This window comes from Acinonyx jubatus, chromosome D1 (assembly GCF_027475565.1).
Source record: "Acinonyx jubatus isolate Ajub_Pintada_27869175 chromosome D1, VMU_Ajub_asm_v1.0, whole genome shotgun sequence".
Lineage (NCBI taxonomy): Eukaryota > Metazoa > Chordata > Mammalia > Carnivora > Felidae > Acinonyx > Acinonyx jubatus.
The window spans coordinates 112,383,255-112,391,251 of NC_069390.1; positions in this window are offsets into that span (position 1 = coordinate 112,383,255).

The window sequence follows — 7,997 nt, forward strand, 5'->3', positions numbered from 1 at the left end:
GGCAGTTGACCCCTAATCCTAATTCTTCAGCACAGGTTAATTTCCTAATCTCAAACTTGCTAGCTTGGATTTATGGTTATCTAAGTTTCATGACTCAAACATTTATGAAGACATTATTTTCAATTAATGAGGCTTCTTTTGGAAGACACATGTCTATATGACTACTTGGAAAACTATTCTCTCTTACCATCTGCTTTTTATTTTTACATCTGAAGGTTAAAAGATTTTCTTTATAGAAACATACTTTTAAATTTTTATTATATTTTTAATATCTTTTTAAAAATTTTATTTATTTTGAGAGAGCGAGTTAGCAGGGGAGGGGCAGATAGAGAGAGGGACAGAGGGTCCGAAGCAGGCTCTGTGCTGATGGCAAGCTGGATGTGGAGTTCGAACTCACAAACCAGGGGATCATGACCTGAGCTTAAATCAGATGCTCAACTGAGCCACCCAGGCACCCTGAAAGACTCAGATTTAACATGATAAATGTCTAATGAAGAAAGTAGAATAATAAAAACCAAAAGATTAAACTAAAATATGCTAAAAATAGAATTTAAAAGATAAGTATTTTGTGTACAGTTTTCCTGAAAAGTACTTTATTGAGTAACATTAAGTATTAGGAGTGGGAACATGACACTCCTAATTTAAAGTTTCCTTAGTTTTTACGTTTGGCAACATAGGCGATCAATTTTCTTTGAATAAATATACTGACATTTCGTTGCACTCACAAAACATCAAGTTTGAATTGGCGTGCCAGAATTTATTTTTATTTATTTTTAATGTTTATTTATTTTGAGAGAGAGAGAGGGAGAGTGCGAGTAGGGGAGGGGCAGAGAGAGAGGGAGACAGAGATCCCAAGTAGGCTCCACAGTATCAGTGCAGTATCAGTGCAGCCCAGTATGAAGCTTGAACTCATGAAGCGTGAGATCATGATCTGAGCCGAAATCAAGAGTTGGACCCTTAACCGACTGAGGCATACGGGTGCCCCTTTTCATTATTAAAAAAAAAATTTTTTTTAAGACGTACTTTTAAGTAATCTCTACATCCTACAAGGGGCTCAAACTTACAACCTCAAGATCTAGAGTCTTAACGCTTTACCATCTGAGCCAGCCAGGTGCCCCAGAGCACATACTTTCTATATTCTGGTGAAAACTAACTTTTGTGTCTATAGTTTTCATTGTTTTGTTTCATCTAATAGCAGTGAACCTGGATTTGCAATGGCTCAACCTAATGGTTTTTCAACTTTAGGAGGATGTGGAAGCAATATGCATTTAGTAGAAACTGTACTTGGAATTTTGATTTTTGATCTTTTCCTGGGCTAGCAGTGTGTGCTCTGATCCTCTTATGCTGCTGGGCAGAGGCTACACCCGCAGCTATATCAGCCCCATAATCATGAGGGTAAAACACCCATAGACTCACAACCATTGTGTGCACATGCAACCGCTCCGTTTTTCACTTTCAGTACAGTGTTCAATGAGTTGTATGAGATATTCAACAGTTTATTATAAAGTAGGCTTTGTGTTGGATGCTTTTGCCCAATTGTAGGCTAATGTGTGTTCTGAGCATGGTTTAGATATGCTAGCCCAAGCTATGAGATTCGGTAGGTTACATGGTTTTTGTTTGTTTGTTTGTTTGTTGAGGCAGAGAGAGAGAGCTGGGGAGGGGCAGAGGGAAGAGAAGAGAGAATCCCAAGCAGGCTGCACACCCAGCAAGGAACCCAAATTAGGGCTCAATCACAGGAACCTGAGGTCGTGACCTGAGCCAAAATCAAGAGTCCGATGTTCAACCGACCAAGCCACCCAGGCACCCCGGGGTTAAGAGCATTAAATGTATTTTTGACTCATGGTATTTTCAATTTACCATGGGTCTAATGGGATGTAATCCTGTTGCGAGTTGAGGAAGATATGCTCTATTTTTCATTGTTGATTAGTTTTCTATCACATCACTATGCCACAGCTGATCCTTTTGGGTTGTGTACAGTTTGAGGCTGTGCTGAAAGCAGCTTTGGACATTTTGGAGCATGGCTTTTGATGAATTCACAGTTATTTCTTTTGGAAATATACACAGCATGGGAAGTGTTCAGTCATTGGGTATTAGTAGGTGTTGTTTTACTAGATACTGCCAAATCTTGTGAAGTATATGGGGCACCCGGGTGGCTCAGTCGGTTGAGCCTCCGACTTCGGCTCAGATCATGATCTCACGGTTCGTGAGTTCGAGCCCCGCACCGGGCTCTGTGCCGACAGCTCAGAGCCTGGAGCCTGCTTCGGATTCTGTGTCTCCCTCTCTCTCTGACCCTCCCCTGTTCATGCTCTGTCTGTCTCTGTCTCAAAAATAAATAAACATTAAAAAAAAAACAAGTATATCAATTTATACTCCAACAAGCTTACATGAAATTTCCAGTTGTTCCACATTCTTGCCAATACATGGTATCATCAGTTTTTTTTTTTTTTTTAATTTTAGGCTTTCTGATGAAGTTATATTTCTAATTGTGATTTTTAATTTGCATTTCCTTGATAGTTGTCAAGCAATTTTTATATGTGTTTTGGCCATTCGGGTATCTTCTTTAGTGAAGGGCCACTTTAAGTGTTTGTCCCTGAAGAGTTGTGTATTTAGTTTTGGAAAATGATTATTTACCCTGGATACAAGTCCATGCTAAATACATGCATTGCAAATATTTTCCTTTTTTTTTTTTTTAAATTTATTGATTTGTTTTGAGAGAGAGAGGACTCGAGTAGGGGAGGGGCAGAGAGAGAGAGAGAGAGAGAGGGAGAGAGAGGATCCCAAGCAGGCTCCACGCTGTCAGCACAAAGCCTACCATGGGGCTCAAATCCACGAACACTGAGATCATGACCTGAGCCAAGATCAAGAGTCAGACGCTCAATCAAGTGAGTCATGCAGGTGCCCCACAATTATTTTCCTTTTTGTGTATAGATTGCTTGTAGCTTTGATACTCACAAATTCTTAATTTTAATAAAGTCCAATTAATTTTCTTTTTTGTACCATTTTTTTCAAAAAAAAATTTTTTTAATGTTTATCTTTGAGAGGGAGAGTGTGTGTGTGAGAGGGAGAGACAGAACTTGAGCAGGGGAGGAGCAGAGAGAGAGGGAGATATAGAATCTGAAGCAGGTTCCAGGCTCTGAGCTGTCAGCACAGAGCCTGATGAGGGGCTCAAACCGATGAACGGTGAGATCATGACCTAAACTGAAGTTGGATGCTTAACTGACTGAATCACCCAGGTGCCCCTCAAAAAATTTTGTTAAGTAGGCTCCACACCCAGCATGGAGCCCAACACAAGGCTTGAACTCATGACTCTGAGATCATGACCTAAGCTGAGATCAAGAGTCAGATGCTTAACTGACTTAGCCACCCACGTGCCCCTCAATATATTTTGTTAAAGCTCATTTAATTTTTTCCATATGGTTTCCCAATCTTACATATATTTTTGTAAGTTTTTATTTAAATTCCAGCTAGTTAGCCTACGGTGTGATATTAGTTTCAGGTGTACAATATAGTGATTCGACACTTACATATAGCACCCCAGTGATCGTCACAAGTACATGCTGTAATCCCCGTCACCTGTTTCCCTCTGATGACCATCAATGTGTCGTCTATAGTTAAGAGTCAGGTTCTTGGTTTGCCTCTCTCTCTCCCTCTTTTTTCCCCCAATGATCATTTGTTTTGTTTCTTAAATTCCACATATGAGTGAAATCATATGTGGCATTTGTCTTTCTTTGACTTATTTCACTTAGAATAATACTCTCTAGCTCCATCCATGTCATGGCAAATGTCAAGATTTCCTTCTGTTTATTTTTTTAAATTAATTTATTTTGAAAGCGTGCATGCTAGCAGGGTAGGGGCAGAGAAAGGGACAGAGAGAGAATCTCATGCAGGATGCATGCTGTCAGCGCAGAGCCCAATTCGAGTCTTGATCCCATGAACTGTGAGATCATGACCTGGGCCAAAATCAAGAGTCAGATGCTTAACTGACTGAGCCACCCAGGCCCCCCTTCTTACGTTTTTACACTCCATCATATACAGGTCCCAAATCTGTTGTTTCCCCAGACCCAGGATTAGGGTTTGGTTTTACAGCTAGAGGGTTTTACATACCATCCAGGTCTCATCTGAATACAGCTCAAAAATGAGTAGGAAAAACACAGCATCCATGAAATCGGGCAGAAAAAAAAAAAAAATAGAGTCAGGCCACTGAACGCTTTGAAGGCCAGGACAGGAAATATGGACATCGTTTGGAGGTGAGGTTAGAAGGGTAGGGAGAATACTTGATGGTAATTGAAGGACTAACATGATCAGAACTGCACTGAGGCAAATGGCTAAACATGTTGGGGGAAAAATCAAATCTCTACCTCATACTGTACAACGATTTCCAGGTGGATTAAAGATATATCTATATATGTATAATGAAACCATAAAATTACTATCAAAATATATAAATATTTATAAAATCTTGGGGTTTTCCTTTAAAGCAGGATACCAGAGGAGTAACCTGGAGGCATTCTTTTTAAACATGGTAAGAAAGAAAGAGAAAGACTGACAGATTTAGATGAAAAGATTAGAAACATAGGCACATGTAAAACGCCATAACCAAAAAAGAAACTCAAATGATAGTTGGAAAAAATCTATTTGTAAATAAATCAAATAGATAAGGATTGCTATCCTGAATATATAAATGGCTCATAAAGGTGAGTTTGAAAATAGAAAATTGGGTAAAGTATTTGAACAACCAGTGCCTGAAAGAAAAAATAATAAGTAACGAAGTAAATGGGAAAAAAACCCCCAATATTTCTAATAATAATAGAAAAGTGTAAGTTAAAACAAGATGTCCTGCTTCTTCACTTACCGGCCTGGCGAAGTATGCTAGGCACTGTGGTTGCCGACCCCAAGCCTGCCCAGCCTCCTCCCTGCTAACAGGTTCATAGTGACATTTTCAGATTGGGTAGAGGTCCAACGTCCTCAGCCCCACTCCCTCATTTAGGGGTAAACATGAGGCCGGTTTCCCCTGTCAAAACAGAAGGTTAAGTCAGCTGGAAGCCTGCTGGGGAAGACTGTCCTCCCTGGACTCAGTGTTGCTGGCCATCCCATGAGATTTCTCTAGTATGTTCACGTCTAGTATGTTCCACTTGATGAAGACTCTTCACCACGACTTTGTCCATCAGCTTTAAACTCTACAGTCTACCTGCCTCATATCTGAACAAGCAAATCAGGATCCCGTCATTTTCACACCATCAGCCTCTGTGACCAGCCTCTGTGACTCGCCCCTGTCCCGCACCCTGCCAAACGCCAAACCTTCGCCTGGATTCTGTCCCCTCTGCTTCCTCAAGGACTTCCATCCTGCATTTCTTTCTTTCTCTCTACTTGATTCTACATGATCTTCTCCAGCTGATCATTCACACACATATCCACTGTTATCTCCCACCCTAAAAGCAAAGCAAGCAAAAACCCATAAAATCTTTTTTGGAGATTCCTGTCCCCTTCTGGCTGACCCCGGCGCTTGGCTTCCCTTCAGAGCAGAGCACCTGCTGGACTGGCCTGTAGTCACTGTCCTCGTTCAGCCTTCTGTCTGCTAAGACTGCTTCTGTCAAGGTCATTCGTGACCGCCAAAGTTTTTAAATCTTATGGTTTCTTCTTCATTCTCCTCTTTCTCACCCTTTTAGGAATTGTGTAAAAGTTCCTCTCCTTATAAGGACATCGGTTCTTTTGGCTTAGAGCCTCACCCGTATGACTTCATTTAACTTGAATTACTTGCTTAAAGGCTTTATCTCCAAAAACAATCACGTTGGGGGTTGGGCTTTGACAAATGAATTTTGGAGGGGGACACACAATTTCAAACAAAACAGTTATCTGAGTTTTAAATACCCTCTACATGCCAGTTTTTTTTTTTTTTTTTTTTTAAGATTTTATTTTTAAGGAATCTACACCCAACATGGGGCTTGAACTTACAATCCTGAGGTCAAGAGCTGTCTGCCCTGCTGAATGAGCTAGCCGGAGGCTTCCCGCACCAATTTTTTTAATCCCCGGCTCTGACCTGTGTCTGAAATCTCCAAATGCCCCCTTAACATCCCCCAGTGGATCTGAGGAACACCCCGTGTAACACGGCCCAAACAGGCGCCTCCCACTGCTGCCCTACCACCTTCTAGTGTTTTCGAGCCTATTCAACAGCCTCTCCATCTGTTTTGTAATTTCAGTCCCAAATATCAGAATTACCTTAGATTCTCACCTTTCCCTTATCTTCCACAGCGATCTACCAACGACTTTATCAACTCTATTTGTAACACATATTCCCAACCTGTCCACTGCTCTCTCACACCCCAGTGCAGCCCTTCATTCTCTCACCTGGACCGTAAATCTTCTCCTGATTGACCTGATTCTACTTTGGCTTCATTATAATCCATTCTGACTTCGGCTGCGTGCCCTTGTTAAAGGATCTTGTCACCCCTCTGCTTAAACAGAGGCCCAGGACTAAATGTGAAACCGAGGTAGACCCATGGTTTGAACTTCCCCAGAGATGATGCACGGAGGGCAAATGAACACATGAAAAGTGCTCAGCACCACCGGTCACTGGGAAGCTCCCCCTAAAACCTAGGGAGATCTTGTTCCTCTGCCCCAAACCAGCAAGCTCCCATCACGGCTCACGGGCACTAACCGGTGCTAACCGGTTCTCTGCCTGCTCTTCGTGATGGTCCATTCTCATAGCAGCTGCATGACCTTGTTGGATGACCCGGTCACTTCCCTGGCTAAAGCCCTTCCCTAAAGCCCTAACATAAGGGTGCGGGGTTCCGTGGAGAAAGGGCGGCCCTTCAACAGGTGCAGCCGGGACACGGGACAATCCGAACAAAGGGATTCAGCTACACCTTGCCCCATACACAGAACTACCTCACAGTGGGGCTTGGCCCTAAATGTGAACCCACAATCACAAACTCCTGAAGGAAAACATGGGAGGAAATCTTGTTGCCTCGGGATAGGTAAAGATTTCTTAGATAAGACACAAAAAGTGTGAACCTTAAAAAAATGGAGAAGTTGGACTTTAGTTCCACAAAACAGAACAAAAAACTTCTTGGTCTCAAAAGACATCACACAAAGACTTGTACTTGAGTGTTCATGGCATTTTTATCCATAACGGCTCCCAACAGGAAAGGCCATCCGTGTCCACCCGCTGGTAGACGCATCAGTTGTGGCCCGTCCCACAGCAAGTGGCCCTCGGCAGCAGCCATGCACCCCTAGGCAAGTGAAAGATGTGCCCAGCAAGGAAACCACATACTGAGTAGAGGGCTGGCTTCCTGGCCCTGTGCTCCGAAGGCCCCCCCCACCCACCCCCCAGTGCTCGGCTTAACGCTCTGCTGTGAAGCCTTAAAACTCTTCTTTTTAAAGTTTATTTTTACGAGTCTACACCCAGCGTGGGGCTCAAACTCATGACCCTGAGATCAAGAGCCACGCGCTCCACTGACTGGGCCGGTCAGGTGCCTAAAGCCTTAAAATTCACAATAATTGCTAAACTATGGGCCCCACATTTTTATTCTGCACTGGGCGGGCCCTGCAAATTAAGTAGTTGTCTTCACTGTGTGACTCCACTGATCTGACCTTCTCCAGAAGTTAAAATTCTAGTGACAGCAGGTTGGAGGGGATTGGCTAGAGGGGCAGGAGGAAACTTTTTTGAGTGTTGAAAGTTTTACATCATAGATCATGGTGTTGATTATAGAAGTGTGTATGTTTTTAAAAATTAAATTATGGACTTAAAGTTGGAGGATTTTACTGTGTATGAATGCTACTTTAGTAAAGATGACCCATATGCATTTCATAGAAAATAAAGTCCAGTGGATTTGGAATAGAACTCCAGACCCCTGTCCCCTCTGCTGGGGGTACACAGGCCATCCTAATCTCTTGGCCTCATCTCCCTTCTGGGCTCAGTACTTGGTGGCTCCAGCCTTCTCGCTGTTTCTTACATGGGGCGAGCTTATTTCTGCCTTAGGCTTTTGCACTGACTTTCT